Source organism: Rhinopithecus roxellana, chromosome 8 (genome assembly GCF_007565055.1).
Source record: "Rhinopithecus roxellana isolate Shanxi Qingling chromosome 8, ASM756505v1, whole genome shotgun sequence".
Lineage (NCBI taxonomy): Eukaryota > Metazoa > Chordata > Mammalia > Primates > Cercopithecidae > Rhinopithecus > Rhinopithecus roxellana.
In genome coordinates this window covers 67,689,796-67,715,124 of record NC_044556.1, presented here as the reverse complement: position 1 = coordinate 67,715,124, position 25,329 = coordinate 67,689,796, and the positions used below count along the sequence as shown (strand labels likewise).

At 36.3% G+C, this 25,329-nt stretch overlaps 1 protein-coding gene across 3 annotated transcripts in view; it reads left to right on the top strand.

The window, feature by feature from the left end:
- The window catches only part of KCNK2 (potassium two pore domain channel subfamily K member 2), a 247,007-nt gene that overhangs the window by 148,928 nt on the left and 72,750 nt on the right, over positions 1-25,329 (top strand). The window lies entirely within an intron of this gene.

Here is a 25,329-nt window from a genome sequence, read left to right as displayed (position 1 = left end):
AGGTCAGGAAAAGTATGGCATTAGATGGAAAGCTTGCCTTTTGTATGGTCTCTTGTGTAGCAGTATTTAGCATGTGATATGTGCCAGGTTTTAAGTGCTTTACATTTACTACAAAATTTTATTCTTATAACAACCCTATGAGGTGGTTGTTTCCATTATTCACATTTTTGGATAAGTACACTGAAGCATTGAGATATTAAACACTGTGCCTAATCATGCAGCAAGTACATGCCATTGTGGTGTTTTAAGCCTACAGAGCCTAGCTTGCAGTGTTGGCACTTGTAACCTCGTAACTCTGACCTCTGCCTCTAGTGGCCAGGGGAGCCAGACCTGCATTGAATTATATTTTGAAAAATGTAGGGTATCTGTGCTGTACCATAAATTTTGAGTGAACTGATAATATATGTTCACCTTTCCTCCTAATGGTTTAGGGACTTCATTCTAAGACTCTGCCTTTCTAAGTGGAAAGGCTATGCCATTGTTGCCTTTGGAAAATACTTTCTACAAGTAAAAATTGTCACCTTTGGAAAATTACTGTCCACAAGTAATTTGCAAGAAATCAGTATGAAAAACACTGGACTATATCGCTGATGTGTCTCCCAACACTTTGTTTACTTGTAAATATTGAATTAAGTAAAGTATATCTGCCTTTACCATGTGTGAGAAAACCTTTTATGTTATTTAGGCTAAATGGCATTACTCTTTGATGCTGAGGGTATAGTTTTTAAAAATGTAAACATATACCCTTTTTTCTAATGTGTACCTTTTGAAAACTAAGATCCAGAAATAAATTATTTTGAAGGTATTTTTCAAAATAAAAGTGTACATGGGAGCCGAATCCCATACCAGAGATGAATTTTTAAAATGGTAATGGATATTGCATTAAATTGAGTTTAATCGATGCCCCTTAATGGATTTAGTGATGTAGCCTTTCATCTAAATGACCCAACTTCAGCTGTCATCACTCAAATTCAGGATCTGTAGAGTTACACATCTTTCAGGGGGGTTGGCTGTCGCTTGCTTTCTCTCTCCTGTCTGAGACAGACAGTAGTTGATGAGTTTTTAATTGCTACCACAAGGTAATAGTCAAGGCACGGCTAGTTCCTTAAACCCTCATTTCAAGTAAAATTATATTCAATATAGACAGTCAGTACTTGAAAAGTTTGAGTTTTATCTCTGCAATCTATTCTGCCTTATTGCCACCAATATTTCAATATTTTTGGCCTCAGTTTTCCACTTTGTGTAGTGATGGGGTTAGAATTTTATTGGCTGTGTCTATGTTTACATTTAATGATTTTGCTTAAAAAATTCAGAGGCTTTTCCCACCTCAGTTCATGGTGGTTTATATTGTGAATATAAAAAGTAATAGGCCATCTTAAACAAGATACTGTGGAGCAATTCTATGAGGGATGTCAAAGTTAATGCCTTCAAAATAACAGGATTTGCTGTCATAAAATTATTATACCACTTACTAATGAAGGATTAAATATTCTGATGGCTGCTAATGTCTGCTTGGCTAGGAGAATGAAAGGTGAATAGTAATTTAGAGCACTTCATTTCACAGATTTTTTGGCGGGATATCAAATAGCTGTTTTCTATGGTTGCATATTCTGCAAAGTGAAGAGTGTGAAAAGAGAATTTTGACTCAACCCCTCCTTACTTGAAATATGTTTCAGGAGAGAAAGTGCCATCATCATTAGCATCATCATCATTGCCACCATTATTTTTTTATTGACATTCTGTACTTCAGTGGTAGTACCTGAGCTATGCTCGGTGGCCGTGAAAGTGACTTTAGCTGGCTGATACTCATGGACTGCTTACTATGTGGCATGCTTCATGCTAAGTTCTTTATGTTTGTTATATTATGTATTCCTATTACTGTTTTATACTTGGAGAAGCTGAGGCACATAGAAGTGTAGTAACTTTCTGAGTGACAGAGTAGCAGAGCTAGGATTCAAATGAAGACACCTGGGTTCTAGAGCCTGAAGTCTTAGCTGCCATGCTACGTTACCTTCAGTACACTTGAAAATAAATTTGAATAAGTCTGTTTGCAGTTGAGAAAAATTATTGTGAATCAAAGACAGCATGGATTTCTTGGCACTTCAGATTACTTATGTCCACCAAGAGCCAACTTTCTGAGATGAAAAAAATATATGTTATGTCTAATGCATTTCTTTAGGACAATTTGATGACAGAGGAATTATATAGTTCTATCAGTTTACTGCCATAGTAGAGTTTTGTTTATTGATTTTATGGTTTATTGTTTGATGCCAAGTCTGGTCGGGAATACAACATCAAATTATCTTGGAAAAGTCTTTTAACAATACTCTTTAAAGTGTGATTTCCAGAGAGTGCTTTGTGATAGAAGTTCAGATTCCTGATTTATGATCTCTTTCAATACACAGGAAAACTTAAGTTACTCCAAATTTGTGCTAAGAAAATTTTCCTTAATGCTGCAGAATTATTTTTCTTCTCTTGGAATATGAGGAAAAATCAGAACATCAGTATTTAAATAACACATGAATTTACAACAATTGACAGAAATATAATTTTATTATGCCTTGAACAGTTCTCTCTTGATTGGCTTGAGCTTCAGATAAAATAGTTGGCCAACATTTAGTGCTCATGTTTTACTTTTACTTTAAAAATGCACATCTTTAAACACTCGAAATGAAATCCGGAATGGTTAAATATTCTCATTGTGAGACACTTGTGGAGACTGAGAAGGACTATGAGATCAGCATGCATTTCCAATGTATTCAGGAAACAGCTAGGGAAGTTTGGAAACAATCAGCAGGTAGATTATTATTGTTCATTGGCAAAATTTCTTTGCAAAGGAATAGCCCCTCAACATTTAGCTGCAGTTCTAGGTTATATGAATGCATCTTGTTACCAAAAAATGTTTGGTAGAAACTCATTCAAAAAGTAACATAAGAAACCTGTGACTTCCTACAGATTTTGAAATTTACAACTGTCATGCAGGATTTTATTATGTAAGTTGCAACTAAAAATAGCAAGGGAGCCATCTTGTGAAATACTGTTTGAACTGCAGGAGCAGTTGTTTCTGGGCCAAGAGGAAGTTTGATCATTTAAAGTTGACACAAAATGTCAAAACATCCCTTTGATTTGCTTACTTTAATCAATGCATTTGTTTTGATGCACCTATATATACATACTTTCCCAGTCTGACAATGTAAAACAGTGCATATTTGTAGAATGACATGTCCCAAATCAGATTTATATGTTGTAGTTATGCAACTGAGAAAAACTCTAAGTTTGGGGACCCGTATCTCTAGCCTTGATCTCAAACACTTGCTCCAAGCAAGCGAATTAATAGTTTAAATCTCAGCTTTAACATTTAACAATTGTTTGACTTTGTATACATTACTTCACTTCAGTAAATCTCACTTTCCACATTCAGAGAGTGGAGATAACTAGCTGTATTTAAACCTCATAGGATTGCTGAGCAAGTTAAAATAAGTGTACACATGACGGGATTAGCATGGTATCTGATATGCAGTGAGATTGTGAGCATTCAAGAAATATTCGCAATTACCCTTTTTATTGGTAATGAAAATTATTTTATTATAGATAATGAAAATATAGTAATAGAGTGATGTCATAGCAGTTTAGAAGAGATAAATCTAATCAATATTGTTCTGTGTACAAAGAGACAGAAGCATATTTAACTCGAGGCTGAAGGTTAAGTTTAAGACTCCTCATTTGTATGGGTCTTCTTTTTAATTTTTATTCTTTTTTTCCTACAGAGCCTCATATAGCTTGAGACCCATAAACCCTGCATCTATGACAGGGGCGTGAATCAGAATCACCTCTGTAGATATTTTAAAATGCACACGTACCATCCTCCCTTCCCAGTAGAAGACAGTACTTTAGTTGTTCTGAGGTGGGTTTTTAAAGTTCCATACATGAGTTTGCCACAGATCCTTGGTTTAAAACTAGTGTTATAGAGGAACGGTGTACAATGTGTGAAAATTCTAAAATGAACAGATCTTTTCACAAAGATATTGTTTCATAATTAGAATCATATTTTTCTGGAACCATATTTCTTCTTCAGTGTTTGATTAGGCTCTTTCCTTAGCTTAACAGTAGCTTTGACTCACTTTTCTAAAAACACGAGATGTGGCCTGGCACAGTGGCTCATGCTCAAAGTAATCCCAGCACTTTGGAAAGCTGAGGTGGGCGGATCACCTGAGGTCAGGAATTCGGGACCAGCCTGGCCAACATGCTGAAACCCAGTCTCTACTAACAAAAACACAAATATTAGCTGAGTGTGGTGGCAGGTGCCTATAATCCCAGCTACTTGGGAGGCTGAGGTAGGAGAATCGCTTGAACCCACGAAATGGAAGTTGCAGTGAGCCGAGATTGCACCATTGCACTCCAGCCTGGGCAACAGAGTGAGACTCTGTCTCAAAAAACAAGAAACAAACAGACCAAAACACGATATGTGATTGTCATTTCACTTTGATTTCTGAAAGGCTTGCTCTTCTTAGGTTGCTTATTGAGGACATCTCCTAAATGTATGGTGCTCTTTTTTCTCATCCTACTTTCAACTCTTTTGCCCTATATTATTAATGTTGTTTTTCTGCCTCTAAAGTAATTTAAATGGTTCTGTATTCAAATGATATTTTCATTATTATTATTTTTTAATTTTCTTTTTCTTTGGCAGAGTCTTGCTCTGTTGCCTAGTCTGGAGGTGCAGTGGTGTGATCATGGCTCACTGCAGCTTCAACTTCATGGGCTCAAGCAATCCTCCCACCTCAGCCTCTTGAGCTGCTGGGACTGCAGGTGCATACCACCACACCCGGCTAATTTTTTTTCAAAGATGGGGTTTCTCCATGTTGCCCAGACTGGTCTTGAACTCCTGGGCTCAAGTGATCCACCTGCCTCGACCTCCCAAAGTGCTGAGATTATAAGCACTACCCACCATGCCTACATACATTAAAATTTACATGCATACATTAAAATTTAATTTTAATGTAATTAAAAATACATTAATTATTTTTAAGGGTTTTTTGGTTTTTTTTTACAATATGCATGTATTAATAATTTTGCTTTTTCTTGCCTGTCCAGAATAAAATAAAAATCAGCATAAGTAATTAGAACAGTAGAACTCTCTAGATCTGAACATGTCTATTCAACTAAAATATGCTGCATTAATAAAAACCTATAGATCGCTCTTTTCAATTCAGCATTTTTTCTTGAATATCTGCTCTGAGCAAATCCCTATACAAGATATATAAAGGAAAGAAAAATAATTCCCAGAGATTCTCTGCTCCCAATAAGTTTATGATTAAGAAGAGAGACAAAGCCTGTAACTAAATGATGAGAGTTCATGTTAGAGTAATACATAGTTCCTCTAATGGTAGAAAAGCACTATGTATGTTGAAAGAAGGCAAGATCACAGCTGGTTGAAAGGGTAAGGAATGACTGTGTGTGAAAGTGGTGTGAGGTGGGAGGAAAGGACAGACAGGATTTCAGCACGATAATTGAAGGTCCACCCTTGTGTCAGCTACAAGGAGAAAACAACATAAAAATGAAGGAATCAGAAAAGTTCAGCTTATTTTTTTCAGCGAGTAATGATGACTGAAGTTTCTAAAAGGTAGAGAGCAATTGCACACCAGGGAGTCTTGGCACATAGGGAGTGATGATTTGTGCTGAGAGATTTTGGAACACTTAAGGGTTTTGAAACTACAGAATATAAAAGCTGAAGCTGTGCTTTAGAAAGAGTTGGTTATTAGGAGATGAATTTGTGTGAGAAAAAACACAGACAGGCTGTTTTAATGCTTTGAGGTAGTGGCGGTGGAACTGCTAGGAAGCAGGGAAGGAGAATGGAAGGGTTGTGGTGGTAAGGAGGTCTGCCTCATTGCCTACAAAGCCTTATGTGGTCTGAGGATGAGTGAGATTCGGGAGTTCTGGCCTTGTGGTGGCAATTTATGTTATTTAAACATAATAAGATGGTGGTGGTAGATCCCACGAGTGTTCGGGAGAAGGGAAAGCTTAAGGTATTCCCCAGAACAGAGTTAGGAGACTTCCTCAGCACATCTGTCAATGGGGATGGGGGTGCTGGAGAAGAGACAATCTTCTATGGAAAGATACTTTACGAAGAAAGTGTTGTAATACAACCCATGAGGTGTTAAAGAAAAAGGTCACTAACAAAGAATGGCAAGACAAAGTGAGTTATGACCGTAGTTGTCTGCTAGCCTTTCACTAAGGTCAAAACTCTGAATTACTGAAGGGAGGAACATGAAATAAGCTAGTATGATTTTTTTAAAGGAAACGTGCTAATCAGAAGTTAAATCAATAAATATGAACTGTGGATAAAACTCATGTGCAGAAGAGATTTTGAAAGATAATCAGGAGTCACTAGTGGGATATCTTCATGTAGTATTTTTCTTAACCCCACCATTTCAGTGAGGCCACATTGAAAAGCTGTTTGAGAATTAGGTCCACACTCTGAAACCTTATCAGGCACCCTTGAAAACCTCAACATTTAAGATGAGAGACTGCCTGAGTAGAATGAAGAGAGGGCTACCACGAAGCATAGACTGTAGGAAGATAGCTTCAGGAAGCATTTAGGTTTTGTTTAGATATCCAGTGGGGATATCAGGGCTATCAGGATGACTAAAACGTGGCCCCTGACCTTACAGAACTTCTAATTATAGAACTAATTATTATGATCTAGTAAGATTAGTCTTAGTAAAGGGAACTCTGTATGCAGGAGGGGTTCAGATCTAGTCTTGGGACTATGTATTGAGGGCTTAAAGATGGCTTCTTGGAGAATTGATATCTAACCCAAGTAACCAAAAAATAATTCTTAGGCATGAGCCGGGTAAGAGCAATGGGGTTGGGAGAATGTATATTTGAGGCAAGGAAAGTAACATAATCAGAGGGGACCAATAGGGAAGTATTTTAGTTTGGTTAACTTATTTGTATCCTATTTGTTATCTTTTTTTTTTTTTTATTATACTTTAAGTTCTAGGGTACATGTGCATAACGTGCAGGTTTGTTACATATGTATACTTATGCCATGTTGGTGTGCTGCACCCATCAACTCGTCAGCACCCATCAATTCATCATTTATATCATGTATAACTCCCCAATGCAATCCCTCCCCCCTCCCCCCTCCCCATGATAGGCCCCAGTGTGTGATGTTCCCCTTCCCGAGTCCAAGTGATCTCATTGTTCAGTTCCCACCTATGAGTGAGAACATGCGGTGTTTGGTTTTCTCTTCTTGTGATAGTTTGCTAAGTTATCTTATGTGTATTTTGCCTGTTGGTTATTTTCACATAGGGTGAATTTTTTCTCTCCGAAAGAGTAATCAATTTCTCCATCACTATTAATTGAATAATTGCTTAATTTGCACATGTTTGTGATGTTTTTAAGTGTAATGATACATTTAAAAATTAGTATGCAGTGTTCCTGACCTTATTCTGTTCTTTTCTGCTTCATTTCATCCCATTCTACACTAGCTCAAGCTGTTCTCTAAAGTTCTTGCATATAACTTACAATGATTACTTTTAGGTAATTTTTATATTTCCCTTAATATCGTGAATAAATAGTTTTCCATTTCACTTAGGACATTTGAGATAATGCTAACATATTATAGTGATATTGTTTTCCGTATTTTAATCATGCGTTCAGCTATTTTACTAGGCGTTTCTTTATTCATCTTCCAGTTTTCTTCATTCAATTTTCAATATTCTCCTTTATTTACTAGGTATTTAATTCCACCCACAACTAATATATTTGTCTCCTTCTTTAAAATAATGATATTCTTATTTCTTTACTTTCATTATACCTGTTAGAACTTTCAGAGTAATAATAAAAATAGTTGTAAAATGGTTATCATTTTTCCTGATTTTAAGATAATACATCCAGCTGTGCTTTAATATTAAATATGATATTAAATACTTTGAGATAGATATTCTTTTTCATGATAAAATAATTTTATATTTCTAATTTTTAAAGAAATGAAAGACTTAGTACAGACTATTGTCCAATGTCTTCTTGATCTGTAAATGTAATATTTTTATAGGTATTCTTTTCTCTCTCTTTTTTGCTATTGGTTAATATTTCAAATATGTAGAAGTGTTTAGAGAATAAAATGTTGCACATTTATCTTTATCAGATGTTAACATTGCTTCATGCTGTTTTGTTGTTATTGTTGGATAAAACACAATATAGATAGTTGAAGGTCCTTCCAATCTCACTGAATAGGCCATCCTTATTCATTGGTTAGTTAATCCTCCTAATTTTGGTAGCATCTCATGCCTGCAAATATGTTTAGTTCTGTTTCCGAGCTCTTTATTCTTTTGGATTGGTCTGCCTCTCTCCGTTCAGTACCCTGTCCAATACCACATTGTCTTAATCATATAACTTTTTATTTGCTAATGTGGATCTTGATACCATGTAGGGCAAATCTTTTCACTTCATTATTTTTTGTCCATTTAAAAAATCTTTTTAGATGATTTTTATGTAAGTTCATGAAGTTCCACTGAAAACAGTTCCAAAATATTTATTGTAATGTGCATTATATTTATGCATAAATTTGATAAAAATTGATACCTCTTCATTCCTCCAGGTCTTCTTTTATGTTGTTCATTTTGTAACTTTTGTTTGTAATTTTATTCGTACAGTACTTTCATATTACATTTATTCTTATAAATCTTTGTTGCTGTTGAGGTTTTTTTTGTTTGTTTTGTATTATATTTGTGATGGTTATTTCTGGGAGTGTAGGAATGTTGTAGTGTGAGGAATAAGAGCCCAGGAATTTTAGCCTAACCATGCTTACCTTACTTACTGAACATCTACATCTTTTTAACTCTTGTCCATTACTTCACACCACCCCATGAAATTATTTTCATTTACAGTAATTCTTCTTCTAAGTGTTGAGTGTATTTACCTTTCTAAGCATTTGATTTATTCATGGACTTTTTGTTTAGAGGCTTATGTTGAGTAGGATGGCTTTTGTTCCACTCTTTTGTTCACGCTCCTTTAACTCCTCACTCCTCATTTATGCTTAGGTCCTTGAGGAATTCGCTGATAAAACACATTAACATTTTTTGTCCCAGTATGGAGTTATTTCAAGGCTTGTCTTGAATTTGTTCTACTGTCAGTGCGTAAATGCTGCATATTGAGAGCCGTGTGGCCTCTAAGTAGATAGAACATTTGAGTAGACTTAACTTAGGGATAAATGATGATGGGGGTACAGAAAATGAGACATATGGAACTACCAGAAAATTCACCACAACTGATAGTAGAAAAATGCAAAAACAGTTTCCTCTCCACTTCCTAGTTGGCTTGCTCTTGAGTTTCAGAGATCACAGTCATCAGGAGCCCAAAGTTATACTGTCCCAGCTATTTAAGTGCAGTGTTTTAATGAGAATGTTTCTCATATGCATGCTGTCTTCCCTGGTTTTCAGTGTAGAAAATATTTGCCTATTTGTGTGCCTTCATTAATGGTATAAGGAAAAGCCAGTGGGTGGTGTATTTAGCTGATTTTACTATTAATTTTGAAAATTTTGTATCAGCATTTTCTTCATCTGAGTTTCCTCAGTATGTAGCATGGTGATTGGCAAGTGGTATTCAATGAAAATTTTTTAATTGAACAGAAATCACATTGATTGCTGTAGTGTTATTTGATTTGTTTTTATGTGTAGCATAGTACTTTATGATACAGAGATACAGTACCATTAATAGTATGCACTTTTTTTTCTTATCTAAAATTTCTTTCCATGAGATTGGTGTAATAGAATTCTATCTCCCACATTTTTTAATCAGAACTACTTACATGTTTTTTAAAATGTGTTTAATTCTAGAAGGGTCTATACCAATGCAATTTTAATTTATTGTTGCTTTTATCGTTACTATTGCCAATAAAGGTAACAATAAACTACTGCCTCCACATTTGAAGCTGGCTAAGAGATGAAGGATTTTCAGGAACTGCCTATTAGTCAAATAGAACTCTTCAATCCAGAGTATATAAACTGCACCCAACAAGTCTAAACAGTTTAACTCTGTGACTTAATTTCAGTAAATCTCATACAGAGGGTAGAAAGGCTGCTATTATCCAAAAGTGTTGCTTATTACAAGTTTAGCCTGAATCTTTCAATGGAGGTGAACTTGTTTGTAAAAGTCAGCTGTTTGATAGGCTTTCATTACATATCCCAAGTAAACATAAACAAATATGTATGTGGAGTTTGTCAGTTTATCATTATGGGTATCTGAAATTTCTCAGTAACTGGGTATATTCTTCAGTCATGATCCAAGGTTTAAATAACTGTGGTGGAAGACTAAATTAGGAGAATATCTCAAATCACAAGTGCAAACATGATGAATCTGGGCCATCTTCAGTCCTGAAAATGAAATGAAAGCTTAGTTTTTTGATCAAAAAGAGTCCTGGTAGGACCAATTACAGAGATGTCTGTAATTGAGTCTTTGGTTACTGCCTCTTGGCAAAATAATTAGCATGCTGTTTACGTTCTTCTTTCAATATACAGCATTGCTTTATATATATATTTTTTTCTCTGACATGTTTTTTTAAAATTTAATTTTTTTTTTAAATTTTACTTTAAGTTCCGGGATACGTGTGCAGAATGTGCAGATTCGTTACATAGGTATACGTGTGCCATGGTGGTTTGCTACATCTGTTGACCTGTCATCTAAAATTTCCTCCCCTCACCCCCCACCCTCCAATAGGCCCTGATGTGTGCCGTTTCCCTCCCCGTGTCCATGTGTTCTCACTGTTCAACTCCCATTTATGAGTAAGAACATGTGGTGTTTGGTTTTTTGTTCCCGTGTTAGTTTGCTGAGAATGATGGCTTCCAGCTTCATCTATGTTCCTGCAAAGGACATGATCTCATTCCTTTTTAATGGCTGCGTAGTTTCTATGGTGTGTATGTACCACGTTTTCTTTTCCAGTCTATCATTGTTGGGCATTTGGGTTGGTTCCATGACTTTGCTATTGTAAATAGTGCTACAATAAACATATGTGTGCAAGTGTCTTTATAGTAGAATGATTTATATCCTCTGGATATATACCCAGTAATGGAATTGCTGGGTCAAATGGTATTTATGATTCTACATCCTTGAGGAATCGCCAGACTGTCTTCCACAATGGTTGAACTAATTTACCCTCTCACCAACATGTATAAATGTCCCTATTTCTCCATAGACTCACGAGAATCTATTGTTTATTGACTTTTTAATAATCACCATTCTGGCTGGCATGAGGTGGTATCTCATTGTGCTTTTGATTTGCATTTCTCTAACGGTCAGTGATGGTGAGCTTTTTTTCATATGTTTGTTAATTGTATAAATATCTTCTTCTGAGAAGTGTCTTTGCCCACTTTTTGATGGAGTTGTTTTTTTCCTTGTAAATTTGTTTAAGTTCATTTTAGATTCTGGATATTAGACCTTTGTCAGATGGGTAGATTGCAAAAGTTTCCTCCCATTCTGTAGGTTGCCTGTTCTGATTGTGTCTTTTGTTGCGTAGAAGCTCTTCAGTTTAATTATATCTCATTTGTCAATTTTGGCATTTTTGTCTTGAAATCTTTGCCCATGCCTATGTCCTGAATGGTATTGCGTAGGTTTTCTTCTAGGATTTTTATGGTTTTGGGTTTTACATTTAATTCTTTAATCCATCTTGAGTTAATTTTTGTATAAGGTGTAAAGAAGGAGTCCAGTTTCAGTTTTCTGTATGGCTAGCCAATTTTCCCAGCACCATCTATTGAATAGGCGATCCTTTCCCCATTGCTTGTTTTTGTCAGGTTTGTTGAAGATCAGATGGTTGTAGATGTGTGGTGTTATTTCTGCGGTCTCTATTCTGTTCCATTGGCCTATATGTCTGTTTTGGTACCAGCATTGTTGTATTTTTATGTAGTCATATTTATCCTTTGCTTTCTTTATGGGTCTTAGCTAGTCGTTATATTTAAAGAATTATTCTCTTGTCCTTTTTTCATAATATTTTACAGTCATGTTTTTAAATATTTGATGATTTAATCCTTCTGATAATATTTAGTGTATAATGTGAGATAAAGACATAGTTTATTTTGAAATAGACTACTACTTACCCCATCACTATTTAGTGAATAATCAACTCTTTTTAAATGACTTAGAATATCATATTTATCAAATATTAAATTCATTTACATACTGGAGTCCTTTTTATGCTTTATATTGTTTTCATTCATTAATTTGCCTCATAATCTTAATTGTTAAAACTGTAGATAACATCTTTATAATTTGGAAGCAACCTTTACCTCCTATTAGTGTTCCTCTTAAATATTTATTGACTATTATTATTCATTTTATTCCAGATAGATTTTAGAATAATTTCATTAAATCATATAATTTTTTAAAACTATGAATTTTGATTGCAAAGATAGTAAATTTGTTACTTATTCAGGAAGATATTTATTTATTTATTTTGAGACTGAGCCTTGCTCTGTCACCAGGCTGGAGTGCAGTGGCGTGATCTCAGCTCACTGCAACCTCTCCCTCCTGGATTCAAGCAATTTTCCTGCCTTAGCCTCTCAGGTAGCTGGGACTATAGGCATGCACCACCACACTCAGCTAATTTTTGTATTTTTGTAAAGATGAGGTTTCACCATGTTGACCAGAATGGTCTCCGTCTCTTGACCTTGCGATCCACCTGCCTCGGCCTCCCAAAATGCTGGGATTACAGTCATGAACCACCATGCCAGGCCAAGAGATTTAATTTTTTAGTGAGTTCCCACAAAGAAACATTGTATTTCACTAAGTTTTTCTTGTATTTTACAGGCTCTCTAAAGTATCTTGAGGTGTTTGTATTTGCGTGTCAATCAGTCAAGAATATTTATTGATTGTCAATTATGCATTAGTTAATAAGGAAGTACTCATGCAAAGTTCTGGAGTTATAATTATAAAAAACTATATGTGTGTGTAAATATTTGTAGATATAGGTAGTCTGTGTGTGTATATATATTATATATATATATCAAATGTAATCAATCAGTCTCTACACTCATGGAGCTCGAATTCGAGTGGGGAAGATAGATATTAAAATGAACTGTTGCAAATAAGTATGTAGTTATGAAGTGCACAGTATTGATGGGAATTTTATTTATTTATGGTGTTATTAAGTTCTGATCAGAAAAATGCCTGTTCACTTGAGACTGTTCAGCCAGGAGCAGCATATGCAGGCCTCCTGTTAGATGATACCCTTACCACTTTCAGTGAACTTAACAACAGCCGTCCATGGAAGGCCTTTCCTTGAAAGTGATGTGAAAAAGAAATACTAACTTTTTGTGTGATATACTCATCTAAATTCCAGAGGCCTTGGCTTGGCGTCCATCCAGCTCTTTGGCACAGACTGTCTGCAGTCCCGTACATTTGACTCTGTAATGTGTTGGTAAATGTTAGCTGGCTGATGGGGAAAAAGATCTAAATTACAGAGCTTGCCAATTTCTGTGGTACAAATATTTCTACTGTATTAGTCCATTCTCACATGGCTATAATGAACTATCTGAGACTGGGTAATTTATGAAGAAAAGAGGTTTAATTGATTCACAGTTATGGAGGCTTAACAGGAAGCATGACTGGGAGGTCTCAGGATACTTACAGTCATGGCAGAAGGTGAAGGGGACACAAGCACGTCTTACCATGGTGCAACAGGAGAGAGCAAGAGAGAAAGGGGCAAGTGCAACACACTTTTAAACCATCAGATCTCATGAGAACTTACTATCACAAGAACAGCAAGGGGAAAGTCCACCCCCATGTTTCAGTCACCTCCCCCAAGACCCCTCCTCTGACACTTGGGGAATATAATTGGAGGTGAGATTTGGGTGTGGACGCAGAGCAAAACCATACTATCTATTGAATATAATTTCAAGTCATCGTGCAGAATTCCTTCAAAAATTTCTCTAGCCACCATTATACTGACCTTTAAGGCTGAATCTGTCTCAGAGGAGACATCCCTCACTGGGCCACCACTCCCCAAGGCACAGAAAGAAGTGACCTAGCAGTTTTCTGACACAAAGGGCATGATTAGAGCTCCCCAAACAGCTGCTAAGTCAGCTGTAGTATTAAACCCCTTCTCCCTACCTGATCCAAGGTTCAGTCCTCTGGCCACTGCCCCCCCTCCCCACCTCCATGAAGATTATGCCTCATTAATCTGCAATCTTCTCTAGTCCTCAAGCTCTTTGGAAGCCAGAATGACTGCCATTCCTTCCACTCTCTTGTCATGCATATATTATGCCATAAACTGAAAGCTTTACTTTCCTCAAGGGAAACATTTGGAGCATGAATACCTTGCTTTAAGAGTTAAAACAAAATTTAATATTTTTTTGCCCATTTTTCTTCTTGCTGTAATAGTACTGTTTTACTTAAGGCAATGAAGATGCTGCTGATTGACCAGAGAAAGGATCAGGAGTCCAGACAATTACAAATATTAATATTTTAGAAAGCTCAGTCTACTCTACTGCTTATAGTCAATGGACATTTTTCATCTGATTCCCATAAATCCTTTAATAATATCACGTCATTTAACTAGTGCTTGTATTCATTGGTTTGAACCTGTGGTACATCTGTGGAGGGAAGTCTACTTTTGTTGTACACAGGGAAGAGAGGGAAGAAAGCATCAGGAAGCCTTCTCTAAAGAACCACCTGACTGGGTCACCAGGAGAATGTTTAGGGGAGTTCTAATTAAGCCCTCTGTGTTGAAAAACTGCTAGATCACCTTTTTGGTGCCATGAGGAGTAATCACTCTGTGAGGGATGCCTCCTTCGAGACACAGATTCATCCTTAGACTTCAGTATAATGGCGGCTAAAGAAATATTTGAAAAGTGAAGCAGAGGATATTCAGAGAAGTGTTCTATTAGGATCCCTCATTCTTCCTCTCTTATGTCTCCTGCTGTCTGTCATAAGATAATAAAATGAAGTACAGATATACCACAAGGGACTTGTCTCCATTTTGTGGTCAGTGAAAGGTAGATTGGCTATCCTAAAATCTAGACTTCTGTTTGGATTTTGGGCCATGTTATAGGTGATGTAAATAGGCTTCCTGAGGATATTCTTTGACAGGTTTCCTGAAGATGTTCCATAGTGGCCTCCAGGATAAATCTGAGCCACTGATTGATGTAAACTTGGAGTTCTCATTTCTTATGCTCTTTTAACTTACGTGGGGTAGATAAAATTAAGTCCTCTTGACAGCTAGTCTTTATTATTAAAACAGTAAAGCCTATTTCTAGCAATGCCACAGTGAGGATAAAAATAAAACCAAAAGTTGTATCTTTTATTTATTTTTTCCCTGATCTTTCCTGGAGATAGGTTACTTCTTATGAATATGACTCTAAAGACATTTGTCATCTTATGCAAAAAACAAACAAAAAAGAATTGGATAAAATAGGATAACTCAGATGCCTGCCCTACCCCAGGCCACATAGTTATTGACCTGGAGAAGGCAATAAAGGACAGTGTTGGATCTTAGCAGGACTCTGAGATAATCAGAGAACCCATGTCAAGATAGTGCACCCTGCTGACTTGGCAAGTCCTTCAGGTTCTTGGTACTCAGTTTATTGATGTTAGAATAGAGGATGGGTTTGAAGTTGTTGAATTCTAGAGTTCTGTTCTTGGATTGTGTACAGAAATGGTTCACCCTCCCAAGTAGGTCAGTTGAACATTTTCTGACTTCTTAAACTTTGGGATGGTCTTTTTCTTCTTTAAATTACCTTGATGCAAGTTCTCTGGGCCTTTATCATGCTTGCCCTGATGAATTATTTGTGCATGTTGCTCTGCCATAGAACATTACAAGGCATTAGTAGATAAGAGCAGATAAGAGACAAATGAGCTAAGTGTATAGATTCCTTACATCAGAGCCCATGGTGCTGCCAGAGTTTCCTAGGTGTTGGGGTGCCGGTCATTGTGGATACTTCATCTTGACTCTAGGCGTCCTCCTGTACTCCAGGGTTCTCAACCTCTCCTTGTCCTCTGCGCAGAGCGTATAGGAACTTCTGGATTGTTTGCAACTTGTGGAGGTTTCTGAAGCTGTGTTCCATTGAGGAGACACTGCGTGGACAAGAACTTTACTTGCATCTTCTCTAATTCCTTCTTTCCCCCAGCAAGATCTACTGCGGACAGAAGGGGGATGGTTATAGGGTTTTTTCTACTACCTAAAATAGAAAAGTACATTTTTAAAGAAGAATATCCTTGCTATATATGTAATACAGTTGAGGAGTGTTTAAAGGATTATTATCTTATTTACTATCCTATGGTTTTATTTCCCTTCATGTTTTCTTTTCTAGCACTATTTGCATTTTTGTTTTTTCCTGATACTGTAACTAGTGCAAAAAAGTTTGAGGAACGTATTATTTACATACTCATACTCTTAAAGTGTTTCCCTACAAATAACTTATTAATTGCAAAGGAAGAGAAGAGTAACTTTTCAGTAATGAAACCTTATGGACCTACCTTAGCCAAGTTCTCAAAGTCAGTATCATCATTAATAGGACAAGCTAATATCATATACCCTGATGTGATGCACTCAGAAGGATGTGGTATTTCAGCCCCAAATGCGTAACTTAAACCCATTTGTGAGAAAGTATCAGACAGATTTAAATCGAGGAATATTTTACAAAATAACTACCCTCCATTCTTCAAAAGCATAAAAATCAAAAAAGATAAAAGAAGGTTTATGAACTACTCTGGGAGATTAAAGGAGACTAAACAGACATGCCAATTAAATACAACGTATAATCTTAAATTAATAAGACAGTTGGAAGAATTTGAATGTAGACTGTAGATTAGATGATAATACTGTATTAGTGTTAACTTTCCCAAATTTGATTATTGTACTTTGGTTACTTAAGAGAAAGCCCTGTTTTTCTTAAGAAATAACACAGCAGAGAACTAAGGGATAAAATGGTATGATGCCTACAGCTTACTATAAAATGGTTCAGAAAAAGGAAATGTCTGGATGTGGAGAGAGTGAGAAAGCAAAGTGGGAAAATATTAACATGTACAGGAAGCATATACAGGAGTTCTGTGAACAATTATAAATTTTCTGTGAGTTAAAGGTATTTGGAAAATAAAAGGTAAAACAGAAAAGAAAGAAAACAGGCTCCAGGAGCACAGGTTTATTGTATGGCTTCCCCTTCACTGCTCCACGGAAATGACCACTTCTGACATCATTGATGCCCAATTTGTTGCTAAATCATTAGACATTCTTCAGTGATGATCTTATTCGACCTTTCAAAAATAGCTGGTGATGTTCATCATTCACTTCTTTTTTAACTTGCTCTTCCTGTGACTTTTCTAACAACTCACTTCCCTTTATTCTTTTATAACCAGTCTCTTTGAGGCCCCTCTTTGCCATCTCTACACTTTAAGTGTTGGTGTTTTTTGGAATTCTGTCCTAGGCTGTCTTTTCTTCTGAGTCTATACATTCTTCCTGGGTGTTTACTCCATAATTTGTAGATCTGTTCAGGTTGCTCTTGGGTTTCAGACTTATACATGCCGTATTCTGTGGATCTCTCCTTTGGTTATTCCTCTGGGCATATCAAAATCAACCTATTCCAAATTTGTTATCTTTCTTACCTTCCTTGATCCTACCCTGGTTTCCCCCAGACCTGGTCATTTTTCATTGTGTCTATCTCAGAGAAATGTTGCCAAGATCATCCATTACTCATACCGAGACCTGGATTTGACACTTCTTTATTCTTACCTCTATAAATATCTTCCTCTTTACAGCCAGAATAAACATGTAACAGGATCCATCTAAAAGTCTTGCATTAGTCATTCAGCCTACATGATAGAGCCCAAACTGTTGAGCATGGATATGATTCTTCATTATGTAGCTTCAGTTTTCTTTTCTTCTTTTATCTGCTGCCACTCTCACATTCTCTCTTTTCTAACCATCTGAAATTCTTTCAGTTTCTCAAAGATGCTGGATTACCTTTAGATTTTTCCTCCAAGACCTTACATGTATTGTTAATTAGCCTTATCACGAACCCTACTTATTTCTGCTACCTGGGAAACTTTTTTTATGGGACTTGCTCTTTCACCTTCTCTCTCTCTTTTTTTTTTTAAATTATACTTTAAGTTCTGGGATACATGTACAGAACATGCAGGTTTGTTACATAGGTGTACACGTGCCATGGTGTTTTGCTGCACCCATCAACCAGTCATCTATATTAGGTATTTCTCCTAATGCTATCCCGCCCCTAGCCCCTTAGCCCCCCAGCCCCTGACAGGCCCTGGTGTGTGATGTTCCCCTCCCTGTGTCCATGTGTTCTCACTGTTCAACTCCCACTTATGAGTGAGAATGTGTGGTATTTGTTTTTCTGTTCCTGTGTTAGTTTGCTGAGAATGATGGTTTCTAGCTTCATCCATATCCCTGCAAAGGACATGAATTCATCCTTTTTTATGGCTACATAGTATTCCATGGTGTATATGTGCCACATTTTCTTAATTCAGTTTATCATTGATGGGCATTTGGATTGGTTCCAAATCTTTGCTATTGTGAATAGTGCTGCAGTAAACATACATTCGCATGTGTCTTTATTGTAGAATGATTTATAATCCTTTGGGTGTATACCCACTAACAGGATTGCTGGGTCAAATGGTATTTCTGATTCTAGATCCTTAAGGAATCACCACATTGTCTTCCATGGTGGTTGAACTAATTTACAGTCCCAACAAGAGTGTAACAGCATTCCTATTTCTCCACAGCCTCTCCAGCACCTGTTGTTTCTTGACTTTCTAATGATCACCATTCTAACTGGCATGACATGGTATCTCGTTGTGGTTTTAATTTGCATTTCTCTAATGAACAGTGATGATGAGCTTTCTTTCATGTTTGTTGTCTGCATAAATGTCTTCTTTTGAGAAATGTCTGTTCATATCCTTTGTCCACTTTTTGATGGGGTTGTTTTTTTTTTCTTGTAACTTTGTTTAAGTTCCTTGTAGATTCTGGATATTAGCCCTTTGTCAGATGGATAGATTGCAAAAATTTTCTCCCATTCTGTATGCTGCCTGTTCACTCTGATGATGGTTTCTTTTGCTGTGCAGAAGCACTTTAGTTTAATTAAATCCCACTTGTCAATTCTGGCTTTTGTTGCCATTGCTTTTGGTGTTTTAGTCATGAAATCTTTGCCCATGCCTATGTCCTGAATGGTATTGCCTAGGTTTTCTTCTAGGGTTTCTATGATTTTTGGTCTTATGTTTAAGTCTTTAATCCATCTTGAGTTAATTTTTGTATAAGGTGTAAAGAAGGGGTCCAGTTTCAGTTTTCTGCATATGGCTAGCCGGTTTTCCCAACACTATTTATTAAATAGGGAATCCTTTCCCCATTGCTTGTTTTTGTCAGGTTTGTCAAAGATCAGATGGTTGTAGATGTGTGGCATTATTTCTGAGGCCTCTGTTCTGTTCCATTGGTCTATATAGATATCTGTTTTGGTACCAGTACCATCCTCTTTTGGTTACTATACACTTGTAGTATAATTTGAAGTCAGGTAGCGTGATACCTCCAGCTTTGTTCTTTTTGATTAGGATTGTCTTGGCTATATGGGCTCTTTTTTGGTTTCATATGAAATTTAAAGTCGTTTTTTTCTAATTATGTGAAGTGAAGAAATTCAATGGTAGCTTGATGGGGATAGCATTGAATCTATAAATTACTTTGGGCAGTATGGCCATTTTCACAATATTGATTCTTCCTATCCATGAGCATGGAATGTTTTTCCATTTGTTTGTGTCCTCTTTTATTTCCTTGAACAGTGGTTTGTAGTTCTCCTTGAAGAGGTCTTTCACACCCATTGTAAGTTGTATTTCTAGGTATTTTAGTCTCTTTGTAGCGATTGTGAACGGGAGTTCACTCACGACTTGGCTCTCTGTTTGTCTATTATTGGTGTATAGGAAAGCTTGTGATTTTTGCACATTGATTTTATATCCTGAAACTTTGCTGAAGTTACTTATCAACTTAAGGAGATTTGGGGCTGAGACGATGGGGTTTTCTAGATATACAATCACGTGAGCTGCAAACAGAGACAATTTGACTTCCTCTCTTCCTATTTGAATATCCTCTATTTCTTTCTCTTGCCTGATTGCCCTGGCCAGAACTTCCAATACTGTGTTGAATAGGAACGGTGAGAGAGGGCATCCTTGTCTTGTGCAGGTTTTTAAAGGGAATGATTCCAGCTTTTGCCCATACAGTATGATGTTGGCTATGGGTTTGTCATAAATAGTCCTTATTATTTTGAGATATGTTATATCAGCACCCAGCTTATTGAGAGTTTTTAACATGAAGGGGAGTTAAATTTTATTGAAGGACTTTTCTGCATTTATTGAAATAATCATGTGGTTTTTTTTGTCATTGTTTCTGTTTATGTGATGCATTACATGTATTGATTTGTGTATGTTGAACCAGCCTTGCATCCCAGGGATGAAACTGACTTGATCATGGTGGATAAGCTTTTTAATGTGCTGCTGGATTCAGTTTGTCAGTATTTTACTGAGGATTTTTGCATCAACGTTCATCAGGGATATTGGCCTGAATTTGTTTTGTGTTGTTGTTGTGTCTCTGCCAGGTTTTGGTATGAGGATAATGCTGACCTCATAAAATGAGTTAGGGAGGAGTCTCTGTTTTTCTATTGTTCAGAATAGTTTCAGAGGGAAAGGTACCAGCTCCTGTTTGTACCTCTGGCAAAATTGAGCCATGAATTTGTCTGGTCCTGGGCTTTTTGGTTGGTAGGCTATTAATTACTGCCTCAATTTCAGAACTTCTTATTGGTCTGTTCAGGGATTTGATTTTTTCCTGGTTTAGTCTTGGGAGGGTGTATGTGTCCAGGTATTTACCCTTTTATTCTAGATCTTCTAGTGTATTTGCGTAGAAGTGTTTATAGTATTCTCTGATGGTAGTTTGTATTTCTGTGGGATCAGTGATGATATCCCCTTTATCATTTTTTATTGTGTCTATTTGATTCTTCTCTCTTTTCTTTTCTATTAGTCTAGCTAGTGGTCTATCTATTTTGTTAATTTTTTCAAACAACCACCTCCTGGATTCATTGATTTTTTTGAAGAGTTTTTCTTGTCTCTATCTCCCTCAGTTCTGCTCTGATCTTAGTTTTTTCTCATCTTCTGCTTGCTTTTGAATTTGTGTGTGTTTGCTTCTCTGTTCTTTTAATTGTGATATTAGGGTGTCGATTTTAGATCTTTCCCACTTTCTCCTGTGGGCATTTAGTGCTATAAACTTCCCTCTATACACTGCTTTAGCTGTGTCCCAGAGATTCTGGTACATTGTGTCTTTGTTCTCATTGGTTTCAAAGAACTTATTTATTTCTGCCTTAATTTCATTATTTACGCTACCTGAGTAACTTCTACTCAGATTCAGATCACAGCTTCAGGGTCACTTACTGTGTGCAGCATGTCTCATTCTCTTATATCCTGTACATCAGGAACATTCTGTACTTTCTGTGGCACACACTTATCACACTTTTGTATCAGTCTCTTTCAGGTGTCCTCACTGGATTGTCAACTTGAGAGATCAGGTCTGTCTACTTCATAGCTGCACCCCTAGTGCTTAGCAAAGTGCCTGGCAAATAGTAGATGCTTAATAAAAAATTTTGAATGTATGAATGAGTAATTGCAATCCATGGCTAAAGCAGATATTAGAGAACCTTACTCTTATTATGCATGTACATTTGCCCACTGATTCATAACAACTTTGTATTATAAGGAATCCCAGAAGACCATTAGTCCAAAGTATTAAACACTGCAAGTGATTATCTTGCTTCTGTCTGACTCTTATAGTCATTTACTCTATTTTGACTGCAGTTACTTTAGCATAAGTTCGCTTTCCATAGCTTGCACCAATTGCTTTTTGTTCTTTGCCTCGAAACATCAGAATAGGTCTGTTTCCTTGTCCATGTTTTAATCATTCACATACTTGAAATCAGCTAACCTGTGTCTTTCTACTCTCAGCCTTCTTTTCTTCAGCACAAACACCTCCAATTCCTTCAACTTTCATATGTGAAAAGTTGCTTAATATAGAACATGCTATTTTGCCAATGTCCCGTATGAAGAATGACATCCATAATTTGACAAAACATTCACAACATAGTGGAAGAACAATGTATAGTCATGACTGCATTAACCTGGCTATTAAATAGTTTGCATACTGATGAGGCTAAATACATTGATCTTCTAACCTTTGCTTCTACAAATATTATTATTAATAGTGATTATAAGAGTTATTACCATACCTAACATATATTGAACACATATAGTATAATAGAGTAAGCACTTTTCACATAGTACTTTATTTGGTACTTAAAACTCAGTGAAGTGTGTAGTAACAATATGCCCTTTTAACAGATGAGGAAATAATTTGCCCAAGGTCACATAACTAAGGAATGGTGGTTCCAGGAATGGCTATAATATACTGCTAAACTGTTACTAGGTTTTGTCTTGACTGATATCCTTCAATCAGTTAATTTTAGCACTTAAAGCTCAATGAAGTATGTAATAACAATATGTCCTGTTAACAGATGAGGAAATAATTTTCCCAAGGTCACATAACTAAGGAATGATGGTTCCAGGAATGTCTATCATATACTGCTAAACTCTTGCTAGGTTTTGTCTTGACTGATATCTTTCAATCAGTTAATTTTAGGCTCTGACATAAAATGGTTTTAACATGATGTGTGATTACCTTATTGTAAACCTGTGGAATTTTTGTTAGATAATCAATATCTAACATCTTAAAAGACTGGTAAATTCAGAGATTGAATTCCTTGTTTATGAAAACATGCATTTACCTCACATCACCAAAAAGTTGCATTGAGATGACAGAGGCATAGAAAATTTTTTTTTTTTTAATTTCCATAGTGTGCTCGAGGGCAGGGAAAATATTGTGACTGACACAACAGGAGTGGATTTGGGCATGTTATGAGTCGTATAGATGCGGAGGGACCATGAACCCTTCTTGAGTTGAGGAGCCCACATCCCCTATAGAAGCAAAACAGAGGATTCAAAAAATGAAAATTTCCAAGAGAACTTCATAAAGTCACCAAAATTAAAAGCAGAAATGGGTCCAAGGGCAGTCAGCCTATAAATTACTTCAAGTTCTGTGGAACTACTAATCCTAACTTTTTGGTACTGCCTCCAGTCTTTGCCTCCAGAATCAAGCTGTATTTTCCAAACAGAGCTGTGTTACAGATATTCCCAGAGCAGGCAGCAGGCCTGAGAAACAGTAAGATGGCTGTACATTGGTGGCTGCTATGAGAATTAGGAGAACCTGTCCCCAGAAATCCTGTACAATGCACTCCTGCATGAAAGTCCAGACTCCAGTCTCCCCTCCTTCACCAGCACTACTTCAGCCAGGGCTCCTTGAACCAGAATCTTCCATATACTACCAGAACAATCATGATTCTCACTGAGGCTAGAAAATAAATTTCAACTACAAATACTAACCAATCTAGTATTGTATTGTGTTTACAAGTATGAGGATATGACCAGGAATTCTCAACTACTCATAGAAATTGTCCTAAGTAAAGAAAGTGTAGGATTTTCCTCAAGGAATTGAGTTACTGCATGGTTCAACACTGAAAAGGAAATTAATATAATTATTATTTTCATGGCATAAGAACAGGCTAATGGAAAAAATAGTCAAAGTTCTTGAACATTAGATACATTAAAAACAAATCTCTCAGTAGATGAGTTGACTAGCAACGAACACAGAATTGATTGAGTAGGAGGAAGAGAAAGATGGAAATATTGTAGGGAAAAATATATGGGTTAAAATGACTAAACATTAGCTCACCCTCACTCCATGTTCTTTTTGTATCAAACAAATACAACATTCATATTCTTTTCAAATAACAATTAAATACAAAAATTGACCGTAATAAAGCCACAAGGAAAATCTCAATGGATTCCAACAAGTAAAAATCACACAGCCCATAATCTTTGACTACAATAGTCATTAAACTGGAAAGTAACAACAACAACAAAAATCCCAACATATCTGCTCACATTTTTGAGTAAGAGATAACTAAAATCAAAGTTCCAAATTAATTTAATATGAAGGACAGTAAGAGGTTTGCTGATGGAACGAAGTACTCTGTGTACTTCTAGAAGTACATTCTTTAACCCAAGCATATATGTGTGGTTCTTCTGCCATTAAAAGTGAACGAAGTTGAGCTACTTGACTAGTAACAAGTAGATATCCTTGCACAAAACTGGAAAGGCTTCACGATCTTTAAAACTTTAAAGAAGTTTAATAATTTTACGTTTTTGGATATTGCTTTTTGGTAAATACTTTAATAAAAATATTTTAAAGTTGCTACTAAACTTTCATCTTTAAATAACTTAAGCATATCTGAAGACTCTCAAATTAAGGCGATATAGTCTTCTCAGTGTGTTCTGAATGATAACAAAAGCTTTATAGTCAGCAGGATTATCAGCAATAAAGAGATAGAAGTAAGTTTAATGTGCCAAAAGCAGTTGCAACCAAAGCCAACATTGACAAATGGGGTCTAATCAAGCCAAAGAGCTTCTTCACAGCAAAAGAAACTATCATCAGAGTGAACAGACAACCTACAGAATGGAAGAAAATTTTTGCAATCTACCCATCTGACAAAAGTCTAATATCCAGAATCTACAAGGAACTTAAACACATTTACAAGAAAAAAACCATCAAAAACTGGGCAAAAGATATGAACAGACACTTCTCAAAAGAAGACATTTATGCAGCCAACAAACATATGAAAAAAGCTCAACATCACTGATCATTAGAGAAATGCAAATCAAAAGCACAGAGATACCAACTCACGCTAGTCAGAATGGCGATTATTAAAAAGTAAAGTAATAATAGAGGTTGTGGAGAAATAGGAACACTTTTATACTGTTGGTGGAAATGTAAATTAGTTCAACCATTGTGGAAGACAGTGTGGTGATTCCTCAAGGATGTAGAACGAGAAATACCATTTGACCCAGCCGTCCCATTACTGGGTATATAGCCAAAGGATTGTAAATCATTCTACTATAAAGACACTTGCACACATAACGTTTATTGCAGCACTATTTACAGTATCAAAGTCATGGAACCAATCCACATCCCCATCAATGATAGACTGGATAAAGAAAATGTGGTACATATACACCATGGAATACTATGCAGCCATAAAAAGGAATGAGATCATGTCCTTTGCAGGGACATTGATGAAGCTGGAAGCCATCTTCCTCAGCAAACTAATACAGGAACAGAAAACCAAACACCACATGTTCTCTCTCATAAGTGGGAGTTGAACAGTGAGAACACATGGACACAGAGAGGGG